At 44.3% G+C, this 16,785-nt stretch overlaps 1 protein-coding gene across 1 annotated transcript in view; it reads left to right on the forward strand.

Annotated features, from left to right (window-relative positions):
- Positions 1 to 16,785, forward strand: part of LOC123486417 (sodium/glucose cotransporter 5-like) — a gene marked incomplete at its 3' end in the record, with an annotated part of 35,733 nt that overhangs the window by 4,580 nt on the left and 14,368 nt on the right. The window lies entirely within an intron of this gene.

The following is a 16,785-nucleotide window of genomic DNA, read 5'->3' on the forward strand; positions in this document are numbered from 1 at the left end:
CACACAGTTACACACAGTTACACACACAGTTACACACAGTTACACACAGTTACACACAGTTACACACACAGTTACACACAGTTACACACACACACAGTTACACACAGTTACACACAGTTATACACAGTTATACACACAGTTACACACAGTTATACACAGTTATACACACAGTTACACACAGTTACACACAGTTATACACACAGTTACACACAGTTACACACAGTTATACACACAGTTACACACAGTTACACACAGTTATACACACAGTTACACACAGTTACACACACACACAGTTACACACAGTTACACACAGTTATACACAGTTATACACACAGTTACACACAGTTACACACAGTTACACACAGTTATACACACAGTTACACACAGTTACACACACAGTTACACACAGTTACACACACAGTTACACACACAGTTATACACACAGTTACACACACAGTTACACACACAGTTATACACACAGTTACACACACACACAGTTACACACAGTTACACACAGTTACACACAGTTATACACACAGTTACACACAGTTACACACAGTTACACACACAGTTACACACAGTTACACACACAGTTACACACAGTTACACACACAGTTACACACAGTTACACACAGTTACACACACAGTTACACACAGTTACACACAGTTACACACAGTTACACACACAGTTACACACAGTTACACACACAGTTACACACAGTTACACACACAGTTACACACAGTTACACACACAGTTACACACACAGTTACACACAGTTACACACAGTTATACACACAGTTACACACACAGTTACACACAGTTACACACAGTTACACACACAGTTATACACACAGTTACACACAGTTACACACAGTTATACACACAGTTACACACAGTTACACACAGTTACACACACAGTTACACACAGTTACACACACAGTTACACACACAGTTACAGTGGGGGAAAAGTATTTAGTCAGCCACCAATGGTCCAAGTTCTCCCACTTAAAAAGATGAGACCAATGGTCCAAGTTCTCCCACTTAAAAAGATGAGACCAATGGTCCAAGTTCTCCCACTTAAAAAGATGAGACCAATGGTCCAAGTTCTCCCACTTAAAAAGATGAGACCAATGGTCCAAGTTCTCCCACTTAAAAAGATGAGACCAATGGTCCAAGTTCTCCCACTTAAAAAGATGAGACCAATGGTCCAAGTTCTCCCACTTAAAAAGATGAGAGAGGCCTGTAATTTTCATCATAGGTACACGTCAACTATGACAGACAAAATGAGAGAGAAAAAAATCCAGAAAATCACATTGTAGGATTTTTAATAAATTTATTTGCAAATTATGGTGGTAAATAAGTATTGAATGTATCTAACAGCACCCCTGTCTCTATGTCTAGCCCCTCTATCTGATGCTGTCTGGTCCTAAAGAGGATGACGTTGTTGCCGCCCGTAGCATTGAAGGCAAGGGAAGCCAGCGAGCGTTTGGCCTCCCATGATTTAAAGAAAGTATAGAAATTAGCCAATCAGCGTTGAGCTCAACTGTGAATGGTCCTGGCACACCAAAAACAAAGTGTCCAGGGAAGGATTTGGCTTCAGCCCTTTCACATCGCATCAAGAGAGAAACGGCATCGACAGAAACAACTTGAATTGTTCCATCTCCTTGTGGTGTTCTCCTCCGGTGGCTAGCTAGCTAGCGAGCTCAAATGGTCCCTTTCCTAAATTAGCCATGGATGGAGATAGGGATTTTGGACTTTAATTCTTCGTACTGGCGAATGACTATAACGGCGATTCTGATCCAACCATTCATTCATACATTGTTGAATGGAAGTTCGGCTAGCGAGCATTATAGCCAGGTAGCCGAGGACAACAACAACTAAGAGCGTGTGACAGAGTGATAGACCGTTTCATCAACATGAAAGACAGGAGGATATCATTGGTGTTTCTCTACTAGTAGGGGGAGTCTACATGAAAGACAGGAGGATATCATTGGTGTTTCTCTACTAGTAGGGGGAGTCAACATGAAAGACAGGAGGATATCATTGGTGTTTCTCTACTAGTAGGGGGAGTCAACATGAAAGACAGGAGGATATCATTGGTGTTTCTCTACCAGTAGGGGGAGTCAACATGAAAGACAGGAGGATATCATTGGTGTTTCTCTACTAGTAGGGGAGTCAACATGAAAGACAGGAGGATATCATTGGTGTTTCTCTACTAGTAGGGGGAGTCAACATGAAAGACAGGAGGATATCATTGGTGTTTCTCTACTAGTAGGGGGAGTCAACATGAAAGACAGGAGGATATCATTGGTGTTTCTCTACTAGTAGGGGGAGTCAACATGAAAGACAGGAGGATATCATTGGTGTTTCTCTACTAGTAGGGTGAGTCAACATGAAAGACAGGAGGATATCATTGGTGTTTCTCTACAAGTAGGGGGAGTCAACATGAAAGACAGGAGGATATCATTGGTGTTTCTCTACTAGTAGGGGGAGTCAACATGAAAGACAGGAGGATATCATTGGTGTTTCTCTACTAGTAGGGGGAGTCAACATGAAAGACAGGAGGATATCATTGGTGTTTCTCTACTAGTAGGGGAGTCAACATGAAAGACAGGAGGATATCATTGGTGTTTCTCTACTAGTAGGGGGAGTCAACATGAAAGACAGGAGGATATCATTGGTGTTTCTCTACTAGTAGGGGGAGTCAACATGAAAGACAGGAGGATATCATTGGTGTTTCTCTACTAGTAGGGGGAGTCTACAGGTTTTTCTACATGCACGAACACACACACACACACACACACACACACACACACACACACACACAGAAATCAGAACCATGGATAGTCACATCATATTTAGTTTCCGTTGATTGGACTAAATAGTTGTAGGTATCTTTTAGTTGTCACTCTATTAGACTAAGCAGAGGTGATTAGATGATGTTGAAGTGGTGATAGTGTTTCAGCCAGCCGGCTAATTTTCAACCACAGTCCCTGGGAAGGTTATTAAAAACCATTACAATACAGACAAACAATGAGCAGTGAACATCATGCAGAGAAACATAGGACAAGCAACACGTAGCACACAGACAGAGAAACATAGGACAAGCAACACGTAGCACACAGACAGAGAAACATAGGACAAGCAACACGTAGCACACAGACAGAGAAACATAGGACAAGCAACACGTAGCACACAGACAGAGAAACATAGGACAAGCAACACGTAGCACACAGACAGAGAAACACAGGACAAGCAACACGTAGCAGACAGACAGAGAAACATAGGACAAGCAACACGTAGCAGACAGACAGAGAAACATAGGACAAGCAACACGTAGCACACAGACAGAGAAACATAGGACAAGCAACACGTAGCACACAGACAGAGAAACATAGGACAAGCAACACGTAGCACACAGACAGAGAAACATAGGACAAGCAACACGTAGCACACAGACAGAGAAACACAGGACAAGCAACACGTAGCAGACAGACAGAGAAACACAGGACAAGCAACACGTAGCACACAGACAGAGAAACATAGGACAAGCAACACGTAGCACACAGACGGAGAAACATAGGACAAGCAACACGTAGCACTCAGACAGAGTAACATAGGACAAGCAACACGTAGCACGCAGACAGAGTAACATAGGACAAGCAACACGTAGCACACAGACAGAGTAACATAGGACAAGCAACACGTAGCAGACAGACAGAGTAACATAGGACAAGCAACACGTAGCACACAGACAGAGAAACATAGGACAAGCAACACGTAGCACACAGACAGAGTAACATAGGACAAGCAACACGTAGCACACAGACAGAGAAACATAGGACAAGCAACACGTAGCACACAGACAGAGAAACATAGGACAAGCAACACGTAGCACACAGACAGAGAAACATAGGACAAGCAACACGTAGCACACAGACAGAGAAACATAGGACAAGCAACACGTAGCACACAGACAGAGAAACATAGGACAAGCAACACGTAGCACACAGACAGAGAAACACAGGACAAGCAACACGTAGCAGACAGACAGAGAAACATAGGACAAGCAACACGTAGCAGACAGACAGAGAAACATAGGACAAGCAACACGTAGCACACAGACAGAGAAACATAGGACAAGCAACACGTAGCAGACAGACAGAGAAACACAGGACAAGCAACACGTAGCACACAGACAGAGAAACATAGGACAAGCAACACGTAGCACACAGACAGAGAAACATAGGACAAGCAACACGTAGCACACAGACAGAGAAACATAGGACAAGCAACACGTAGCAGACAGACAGAGTAACATAGGACAAGCAACACATAGCACACAGACAGAGAAACATAGGACAAGCAACACGTAGCACACAGACGGAGAAACATAGGACAAGCAACACGTAGCACTCAGAGAGAGTAACATAGGACAAGCAACACGTAGCACGCAGACAGAGTAACATAGGACAAGCAACACGTAGCACACAGACAGAGTAACATAGGACAAGCAACACGTAGCAGACAGACAGAGTAACATAGGACAAGCAACACGTAGCACACAGACAGAGAAACATAGGACAAGCAACACGTAGCACACAGACAGAGTAACATAGGACAAGCAACACGTAGCACACAGACAGAGAAACATAGGACAAGCAACACGTAGCACACAGACAGAGAAACATAGGACAAGCAACACGTAGCACACAGACAGAGAAACATAGGACAAGCAACACGTAGCACACAGACAGAGAAACATAGGACAAGCAACACGTAGCAGACAGACAGAGTAACATAGGACAAGCAACACGTAGCACACAGACAGAGAAACATAGGACAAGCAACACGTAGCACACAGACAGAGAAACATAGGACAAGCAACACGTAGCACACAGACAGAGAAACATAGGACAAGCAACACGTAGCACACAGACAGAGAAACATAGGACAAGCAACACGTAGCACACAGACAGAGAAACATAGGACAAGCAACACGTAGCACACAGACAGAGAAACATAGGACAAGCAACACGTAGCACACAGACAGAGAAACATAGGACAAGCAACACGTAGCACACAGACAGAGAAACATAGGACAAGCAACACGTAGCACACAGACAGAGAAACATAGGACAAGCAACACGTAGCACACAGACAGAGAAACATAGGACAAGCAACACGTAGCACACAGACAGAGAAACATAGGACAAGCAACACGTAGCACACAGACAGAGAAACATAGGACAAGCAACACGTAGCACACAGACAGAGAAACATAGGACAAGCAACACGTAGCACACAGACAGAGAAACATAGGACAAGCAACACGTAGCACACAGACAGAGAAACATAGGACAAGCAACACGTAGCACACAGACAGAGAAACATAGGACAAGCAACACGTAGCACACAGACAGAGAAACATAGGACAAGCAACACGTAGCACACAGACAGAGAAACATAGGACAAGCAACACGTAGCACACAGACAGAGAAACATAGGACAAGCAACACGTAGCACACAGACAGAGAAACACAGGACAAGCAACACGTAGCAGACAGACAGAGAAACATAGGACAAGCAACACGTAGCAGACAGACAGAGAAACATAGGACAAGCAACACGTAGCACACAGACAGAGAAACATAGGACAAGCAACACGTAGCACACAGACAGATAAACATAGGACAAGCAACACGTAGCACACAGACAGAGAAACATAGGACAAGCAACACGTAGCACACAGACAGAGAAACACAGGACAAGCAACACGTAGCAGACAGACAGAGAAACACAGGACAAGCAACACGTAGCACACAGACAGAGAAACATAGGACAAGCAACACGTAGCACACAGACAGAGAAACATAGGACAAGCAACACGTAGCACACAGACAGAGAAACATAGGACAAGCAACACGTAGCAGACAGACAGAGTAACATAGGACAAGCAACACGTAGCACACAGACAGAGAAACATAGGACAAGCAACACGTAGCACACAGACGGAGAAACATAGGACAAGCAACACGTAGCACTCAGACAGAGTAACATAGGACAAGCAACACGTAGCACGCAGACAGAGTAACATAGGACAAGCAACACGTAGCACACAGACAGAGTAACATAGGACAAGCAACACGTAGCAGACAGACAGAGTAACATAGGACAAGCAACACGTAGCACACAGACAGAGAAACATAGGACAAGCAACACGTAGCACACAGACAGAGTAACATAGGACAAGCAACACGTAGCACACAGACAGAGAAACATAGGACAAGCAACACGTAGCACACAGACAGAGAAACATAGGACAAGCAACACGTAGCACACAGACAGAGAAACATAGGACAAGCAACACGTAGCACACAGACAGAGAAACATAGGACAAGCAACACGTAGCACACAGACAGAGAAACACAGGACAAGCAACACGTAGCACACAGACAGAGAAACATAGGACAAGCAACACGTAGCACACAGACAGAGAAACATAGGACAAGCAACACGTAGCACACAGACAGAGAAACATAGGACAAGCAACACGTAGCACACAGACAGAGAAACATAGGACAAGCAACACGTAGCACACAGACAGAGAAACATAGGACAAGCAACACGTAGCACACAGACAGAGAAACATAGGACAAGCAACACGTAGCACACAGACAGAGAAACATAGGACAAGCAACACGTAGCACACAGACAGAGAAACATAGGACAAGCAACACGTAGCACACAGACAGAGAAACATAGGACAAGCAACACGTAGCACACAGACAGAGAAACATAGGACAAGCAACACGTAGCACACAGACAGAGAAACACAGGACAAGCAACACGTAGCAGACAGACAGAGAAACATAGGACAAGCAACACGTAGCAGACAGACAGAGAAACATAGGACAAGCAACACGTAGCACACAGACAGAGAAACATAGGACAAGCAACACGTAGCACACAGACAGATAAACATAGGACAAGCAACACGTAGCACACAGACAGAGAAACATAGGACAAGCAACACGTAGCACACAGACAGAGAAACACAGGACAAGCAACACGTAGCAGACAGACAGAGAAACACAGGACAAGCAACACGTAGCACACAGACAGAGAAACATAGGACAAGCAACACGTAGCACACAGACAGAGAAACATAGGACAAGCAACACGTAGCACACAGACAGAGAAACATAGGACAAGCAACACGTAGCAGACAGACAGAGTAACATAGGACAAGCAACACGTAGCACACAGACAGAGAAACATAGGACAAGCAACACGTAGCACACAGACGGAGAAACATAGGACAAGCAACACGTAGCACTCAGACAGAGTAACATAGGACAAGCAACACGTAGCACGCAGACAGAGTAACATAGGACAAGCAACACGTAGCACACAGACAGAGTAACATAGGACAAGCAACACGTAGCAGACAGACAGAGTAACATAGGACAAGCAACACGTAGCACACAGACAGAGAAACATAGGACAAGCAACACGTAGCACACAGACAGAGTAACATAGGACAAGCAACACGTAGCACACAGACAGAGAAACATAGGACAAGCAACACGTAGCACACAGACAGAGAAACATAGGACAAGCAACACGTAGCACACAGACAGAGAAACATAGGACAAGCAACACGTAGCACACAGACAGAGAAACATAGGACAAGCAACACGTAGCACACAGACAGAGAAACATAGGACAAGCAACACGTAGCACACAGACAGAGAAACACAGGACAAGCAACACGTAGCAGACAGACAGAGAAACATAGGACAAGCAACACGTAGCAGACAGACAGAGAAACATAGGACAAGCAACACGTAGCACACAGACAGAGAAACATAGGACAAGCAACACGTAGCACACAGACAGAGAAACATAGGACAAGCAACACGTAGCACACAGACAGAGAAACATAGGACAAGCAACACGTAGCACACAGACAGAGAAACACAGGACAAGCAACACGTAGCAGACAGACAGAGAAACACAGGACAAGCAACACGTAGCACACAGACAGAGAAACATAGGACAAGCAACACGTAGCACACAGACAGAGAAACATAGGACAAGCAACACGTAGCACACAGACAGAGAAACATAGGACAAGCAACACGTAGCAGACAGACAGAGTAACATAGGACAAGCAACACGTAGCACACAGACAGAGAAACATAGGACAAGCAACACGTAGCACACAGACGGAGAAACATAGGACAAGCAACACGTAGCACTCAGAGAGAGTAACATAGGACAAGCAACACGTAGCACGCAGACAGAGTAACATAGGACAAGCAACACGTAGCACACAGACAGAGTAACATAGGACAAGCAACACATAGCAGACAGACAGAGTAACATAGGACAAGCAACACGTAGCACACAGACAGAGAAACATAGGACAAGCAACACGTAGCAGACAGACAGAGTAACATAGGACAAGCAACACGTAGCACACAGACAGAGAAACATAGGACAAGCAACACGTAGCACACAGACAGAGAAACATAGGACAAGCAACATGTAGCACACAGACAGAGAAACATAGGACAAGCAACACGTAGCACACAGACAGAGAAACATAGGACAAGCAACACGTAGCACACAGACAGAGAAACATAGGACAAGCAACACGTAGCACACAGACAGAGAAACATAGGACAAGCAACACGTAGCACGCAGACAGAGAAACATAGGACAAGCAACACGTAGCACGCAGACAGAGAAACATAGGACAAGCAACACGTAGCACGCAGACAGAGAAACATAGGACAAGCAACACGTAGCACGCAGACAGAGTAACATAGGACAAGCAACACGTAGCACGCAGACAGAGTAACATAGGACAAGCAACACGTAGCACGCAGACAGAGTAACATAGGACAAGCAACACGTAGCAGACAGACAGAGTAACATAGGACAAGCAACACGTAGCACACAGACAGAGAAACATAGGACAAGCAACACGTAGCACACAGACAGAGAAACATAGGACAAGCAACACGTAGCACACAGACAGAGAAACATAGGACAAGCAACACGTAGCACACAGACAGAGAAACATAGGACAAGCAACACGTAGCACACAGACAGAGAAACACAGGACAAGCAACACGTAGCAGACAGACAGAGAAACATAGGACAAGCAACACGTAGCACACAGACAGAGAAACATAGGACAAGCAACACGTAGCACACAGACAGAGAAACATAGGACAAGCAACACGTAGCACACAGACAGAGAAACACAGGACAAGCAACACGTAGCAGACAGACAGAGAAACACAGGACAAGCAACACGTAGCACACAGACAGAGAAACATAGGACAAGCAACACGTAGCACACAGACAGAGAAACATAGGACAAGCAACACGTAGCACACAGACAGAGAAACATAGGACAAGCAACACGTAGCACACAGACAGAGAAACATAGGACAAGCAACACGTAGCAGACAGACAGAGTAACATAGGACAAGCAACACGTAGCACACAGACGGAGAAACATAGGACAAGCAACACGTAGCACACAGACGGAGAAACATAGGACAAGCAACACGTAGCACTCAGAGAGAGTAACATAGGACAAGCAACACGTAGCACGCAGACAGCGTAACATAGGACAAGCAACACGTAGCACGCAGACAGAGTAACATAGGACAAGCAACACGTAGCAGACAGACAGAGTAACATAGGACAAGCAACACGTAGCACACAGACAGAGAAACATAGGACAAGCAACACGTAGCACACAGACAGAGTAACATAGGACAAGCAACACGTAGCACACAGACAGAGAAACATAGGACAAGCAACACGTAGCACACAGACAGAGAAACATAGGACAAGCAACACGTAGCACACAGACAGAGAAACATAGGACAAGCAACACGTAGCACACAGACAGAGAAACATAGGACAAGCAACACGTAGCACACAGACAGAGAAACATAGGACAAGCAACACGTAGCACACAGACAGAGAAACATAGGACAAGCAACACGTAGCAGACAGACAGACAGAGAAGACAGGACCAAACACTACAGCATGAGGCCAGACCATTTGGGACCAGACCCAACTCAAACTAAACACTACAGCATCAGGCCAGACCATTTGGGACCAGACCCAACTCAAACCAAACACTACAGCATGAGGCCAGACCATTTGGGACCAGACCCAACTCAAACCAAACACTACAGCATGAGGCCAGACCATTTGGGACCAGACCCAACTCAAACCAAACACTACAGCATGAGGCCAGACCATTTGGGACCAGACCCAACTCAAACCAAACACTACAGCATGAGGCCAGACCATTTGGGACCAGACCCAACTCAAACCAAACACTACAGCATGAGGCCAGACCATTTGGGACCAGACCCAACTCAAACCAAACACTACAGCATGAGGCCAGACCATTTGGGACCAGACCCAACTCAAACTAAACACTACAGCATCAGGCCAGACCATTTGGGACCAGACCCAACTCAAACCAAACACTACAGCATTAGGCCAGACCATTTGGGACCTGACCCAACTCAAACCAAACACTACAGCATGAGGCCAGACCATTTGGGACCAGACCCAACTCAAACCAAACACTACAGCATGAGGCCAGACCATTTGGACCAGACCCAACTCAAACTAAACACTACAGCATGAGGCCAGACCATTTGGGACCAGACCCAACTCAAACCAAACACTACAGCATGAGGCCAGACCATTTGTGACCAGACCCAACTCAAACCAAACACTACAGCATGAGGCCAGACCATTTGGGACCAGACCCAACTCAAACCAAACACTACAGCATGAGGCCAGACCATTTGGGACCAGACCCAACTCAAACCAAACACAACAGCATGAGGCCAGACCATTTGGGACCAGACCCAACTCAAATCAAACACTACAGCATGAGGCCAGACCATTTGGGACCAGACCCAACTCAAACCAAACACTACAGCATGAGGCTAAACCATTTGGGACCAGACCCAACTCAAACCAAACACTACAGCATGAGGCCAGACCATTTGGGACCAGACCCATCTCAAACCAAACATTTGGTCCCAAATGGTCTGGCCTCATGCTGTAGTGTTTGGTTTGAGTTGGGTCTGGTCCCAAATGGTCTGGCCTCATGCTGTTGTGTTTGTTTTGAGTTGGGTCTGGTCCCAAATGGTACCCTATTCCCTATATATTGTACTACAGTTGACCAGAGCCCAGATCTCATATGAACTGTATTGATTCATTTTTAAATATAGATATATTTGTAAATATTGATGTCACAAATGTATTATTTGTACAGTTCTTTATTAAACATGTAATTATTAGTCACATTTGACTGTGTACAACCTGGCAGTGCAACATCTTTTTGTGAGAGTCAGGTGGATATATCTCGTTTTGCTACGTCTTTCTGTGAGAGTCAGGTGGATATATCTCGTTTTGCTACATCTTTCTGTGAGAGTCAGGTGGATATATCTCGTTTTGCTACGTCTTTCTGTGAGAGTCGGGTGGATATATCTAGTTTTGCTACGTCTTTCTGTGAGAGTCAGGTGGATATATCTCGTTTTGCTACGTCTTTCTGTGAGAGTCAGGTGGATATATCTCGTTTTGCTACGTCTTTCTGTGAGAGTCAGGTGGATATATCTCGTTTTGCTACGTCTTTCTGTAAGAGTCAGGTGGATATATCTCGTTTTGCTACGTCTTTCTGTGAGAGTCAGGTGGATATATCTCGTTTTGCTATGTCTTTCTGTGAGAGTCAGGTGGATATATCTCGTTTTGCTATGTCTTTCTGTGAGAGTCAGGTGGATATATCTCGTTTTGCTACGTCTTTCTGTGAGAGTCAGGTGGATATATCTCGTTTTGCTACGTCTTTCTGTGAGAGTCAGGTGGATATATCTCGTTTTGCTACGTCTTTCTGTGAGAGTCGGGTGGATATATCTCGTTTTGCTACGTCTTTCTGTGAGAGTCAGGTGGATATATCTCGTTTTGCTACGTCTTTCTGTGAGAGTCAGGTGGATATATCTCGTTTTGCTACGTCTTTCTGTGAGAGTCAGGTGGATATATCTCGTTTTGCTACGTCTTTCTGTGAGAGTCAGGTGGATATATCTCGTTTTGCTACGTCTTTCTGTGAGAGTCAGGTGGATATATCTTGTTTTGCTACGTCTTTCTGTGAGAGTCAGGTGGATATATCTCGTTTTGCTACGTCTTTCTGTGAGAGTCAGGTGGATATATCTCGTTTTGCAACATCTTTCTGTGAGAGTCAGGTGGATATATCTCGTTTTGCAACATATTTTTGTGAGAGTCAGGTGGATATATCTCGTTTTGCTACGTCTTTCTGTGAGAGTCAGGTGGATATATCTCGTTTTGCTACGTCTTTCTGTGAGAGTCAGGTGGATATATCTCGTTTTGCTACGTCTTTCTGTGAGAGTCAGGTGGATATATCTCATTTTGCTACGTCTTTCTGTGAGAGTCAGGTGGATATATCTCGTTTTGCAACATCTTTCTGTGAGAGTCAGGTGGATATATCTCGTTTTGCTACGTCTTTCTGTGAGAGTCAGGTGGATATATCTCGTTTTGCTACGTCTTTCTGTGAGAGTCAGGTGGATATATCTCGTTTTGCTACGTCTTTCTGTGAGAGTCAGGTGGATATATCTCATTTTGCTACGTCTTTCTGTGAGAGTCAGGTGGATATATCTCGTTTTGCAACATCTTTCTGTGAGAGTCAGGTGGATATATCTCGTTTTGCTACGTCTTTCTGTGAGAGTCAGGTGGATATATCTCGTTTTGCTACGTCTTTCTGTGAGAGTCAGGTGGATATATCTCGTTTTGCTACGTCTTTCTGTGAGAGTCAGGTGGATATATCTCGTTTTGCTACGTCTTTCTGTGAGAGTCGGGTGGATATATCTCGTTTTGCTACGTCTTTCTGTGAGAGTCAGGTGGATATATCTCGTTTTGCAACATCTTTTTGTGAGAGTCAGGTGGATATATCTCGTTTTGCTACGTCTTTCTGTGAGAGTCAGGTGGATATATCTCGTTTTGCTACGTCTTTCTGTGAGAGTCAGGTGGATGTATCTCGTTTTGCTACGTCTTTCTGTGAGAGTCAGGTGGATATATCTCGTTTTGCTACATCTTTCTGTGAGAGTCAGGTGGATATATCTCGTTTTGCTACGTCTTACTGTGAGAGTCGGGTGGATATATCTCATTTTGCTACGTCTTTCTGTGAGAGTCAGGTGGATACATCTCGTTTTGCTACGTCTTTCTGTGAGAGTCAGGTGGATACATCTCGTTTTGCTACGTCTTTCTGTGAGAGTCAGGTGGATATATCTCGTTTTGCTACGTCTTTCTGTGAGAGTCAGGTGGATATATCTCGTTTTGCTACGTCTTTCTGTGAGAGTCAGGTGGATATATCTTGTTTTGCTACGTCTTTCTGTGAGAGTCAGGTGGATATATCTCGTTTTGCTACGTCTTTCTATGAGAGTCAGGTGGATATATCTCGTTTTGCTACGTCTTTCTGTGAGAGTCAGGTGGATATATCTCGTTTTGCTACGTCTTTCTGTGAGAGTCAGGTGGATATATCTCGTTTTGCTACGTCTTTCTGTGAGAGTCAGGTGGATATATCTCGTTTTGCTACGTCTTTCTGTGAGAGTCAGGTGGATATATCTCGTTTTGCTACGTCTTTCTGTGAGAGTCAGGTGGATATATCTCGTTTTGCAACGTCTTTCTGTGAGAGTCAGGTGGATATATCTCGTTTTGCTACGTCTTTCTGTGAGAGTCAGGTGGATATATCTCGTTTTGCTACGTCTTTCTGTGAGAGTCAGGTGGATATATCTCGTTTTGCTACGTCTTTCTGTGAGAGTCAGGTGGATATATCTCGTTTTGCTACGTCTTTCTGTGAGAGTCAGGTGGATATATCTCGTTTTGCTACGTCTTTCTGTGAGAGTCAGGTGGATATATCTAGTTTTGCTACGTCTTTCTGTGAGAGTCGGGTGGATATATCTCGTTTTGCTACATCTTTCTGTGAGAGTCGGGTGGATATATCTCGTTTTGCTACGTCTTTCTGTGAGAGTCAGGTGGATATATCTCGTTTTGCTACGTCTTTCTGTGAGAGTCAGGTGGATATATCTCGTTTTGCTACGTCTTTCTGTGAGAGTCAGGTGGATATATCTCGTTTTGCTACGTCTTTCTGTGAGAGTCAGGTGGATATATCTCGTTTTGCAACATCTTTCTGTGAGAGTCAGGTGGATATATCTCGTTTTGCTACGTCTTTCTGTGAGAGTCGGGTGGATATATCTCGTTTTGCTACGTCTTTCTGTGAGAGTCAGGTGGATATATCTCGTTTTGCAACATCTTTTTGTGAGAGTCAGGTGGATATATCTCGTTTTGCTACGTCTTTCTGTGAGAGTCAGGTGGATATATCTCGTTTTGCTACGTCTTTCTGTGAGAGTCAGGTGGATGTATCTCGTTTTGCTACGTCTTTCTGTGAGAGTCAGGTGGATATATCTCGTTTTGCTACATCTTTCTGTGAGAGTCAGGTGGATATATCTCGTTTTGCTACGTCTTACTGTGAGAGTCGGGTGGATATATCTCATTTTGCTACGTCTTTCTGTGAGAGTCAGGTGGATACATCTCGTTTTGCTACGTCTTTCTGTGAGAGTCAGGTGGATACATCTCGTTTTGCTACGTCTTTCTGTGAGAGTCAGGTGGATATATCTCGTTTTGCTACGTCTTTCTGTGAGAGTCAGGTGGATATATCTCGTTTTGCTACGTCTTTCTGTGAGAGTCAGGTGGATATATCTCGTTTTGCTACGTCTTTCTGTGAGAGTCAGGTGGATATATCTCGTTTTGCTACGTCTTTCTATGAGAGTCAGGTGGATATATCTCGTTTTGCTACGTCTTTCTGTGAGAGTCAGGTGGATATATCTCGTTTTGCTACGTCTTTCTGTGAGAGTCAGGTGGATATATCTCGTTTTGCTACGTCTTTCTGTGAGAGTCAGGTGGATATATCTCGTTTTGCTACGTCTTTCTGTGAGAGTCAGGTGGATATATCTCGTTTTGCAACGTCTTTCTGTGAGAGTCAGGTGGATATATCTCGTTTTGCTACGTCTTTCTGTGAGAGTCAGGTGGATATATCTCGTTTTGCTACGTCTTTCTGTGAGAGTCAGGTGGATATATCTCGTTTTGCTACGTCTTTCTGTGAGAGTCAGGTGGATATATCTCGTTTTGCTACGTCTTTCTGTGAGAGTCAGGTGGATATATCTCGTTTTGCTACGTCTTTCTGTGAGAGTCAGGTGGATATATCTCGTTTTGCAACATCTTTCTGTGAGAGTCAGGTGGATATATCTCGTTTTGCTACGTCTTTCTGTGAGAGTCAGGTGGATATATCTCGTTTTGCTACGTCTTTCTGTGAGAGTCAGGTGGATATATCTCGTTTTGCTACGTCTTTCTGTGAGAGTCAGGTGGATATATCTCATTTTGCTACGTCTTTCTGTGAGAGTCAGGTGGATATATCTCGTTTTGCTACGTCTTTCTGTGAGAGTCAGGTGGATATATCTCGTTTTGCAACATCTTTCTGTGAGAGTCAGGTGGATATATCTCGTTTTGCAACATATTTTTGTGAGAGTCAGGTGGATATATCTCGTTTTGCTACGTCTTTCTGTGAGAGTCAGGTGGATATATCTCGTTTTGCTACGTCTTTCTGTGAGAGTCAGGTGGATATATCTCGTTTTGCTACGTCTTTCTGTGAGAGTCAGGTGGATATATCTCGTTTTGCTACGTCTTTCTGTGAGAGTCAGGTGGATATATCTCGTTTTGCTACGTCTTTCTGTGAGAGTCAGGTGGATATATCTCGTTTTGCTACGTCTTTCTGTGAGAGGCAGGTGGATATATCTCGTTTTGCTACGTCTTTCTGTGAGAGTCAGGTGGATATATCTCGTTTTGCTACGTCTTTCTGTGAGAGTCAGGTGGATGTATCTCGTTTTGCAACAGAATGTGATTGTTTGTCTCTCTGACATGAAACCATGTAGCGATAGCTTTCAAACTAATACAGTTGAAGTCGGAAGTTTACATACACCTTAGCCAAATACATTTAAAGTCAGTTTTTCACAATTCCTGACATTTAATCCTAGTAAATATTCCCTGTCTTAGGTCAGTTAGGATCACCACTTTATTTTAAGAATGTGATATGTCAGAATAATAGTAGAGAGAATGATTTATTTCAGCTTTTATTTATTTCATCACATTCCCAGTGGGTCAGAAGTTTACATACACTCAATCAGTATTTGGTAGCATTGCCTTTAAATTGTTTAACTTGGGTCAAACGTTTCAGATAGCCTTCCACAAGCTTCCCACAATAAGTTGGGTGAATTTTGGCCCATTCCTCCTGACAGAGCTGGTGTAACTGAGTCAGGTTTGTAGGCCTCCTTGCTCGCACACGCTTTTTCAGTTCTGCCCACACATTTTCTATAGGATTGAGGTCAGGGCTTTGTGATGGCCACTCCAATACCTTGACTTTGTTGTCCTTAAGCCATTTTGCCACAACTTTGGAAGTATGCTTGGGGTCATTGTCCATTTGGAAGACCCATTTGCGACCAAGCTTTAACCTCCTGACTGATGTCTTGAGATGTTGCTTCAATATATCCACATAATTTTCCTTCCTCATGATGCCATCTATGTTGTGAAGTGCACCAGTCCCTCCTGCAGCAAAGCTCCCCCACAGCATGATGCTGCCACCCCCGTGCTTCACGGTTGGGATGGTG

This window comes from Coregonus clupeaformis, unplaced genomic scaffold (genome assembly GCF_020615455.1).
Source record: "Coregonus clupeaformis isolate EN_2021a unplaced genomic scaffold, ASM2061545v1 scaf1197, whole genome shotgun sequence".
Taxonomy (NCBI): domain Eukaryota; kingdom Metazoa; phylum Chordata; class Actinopteri; order Salmoniformes; family Salmonidae; genus Coregonus; species Coregonus clupeaformis.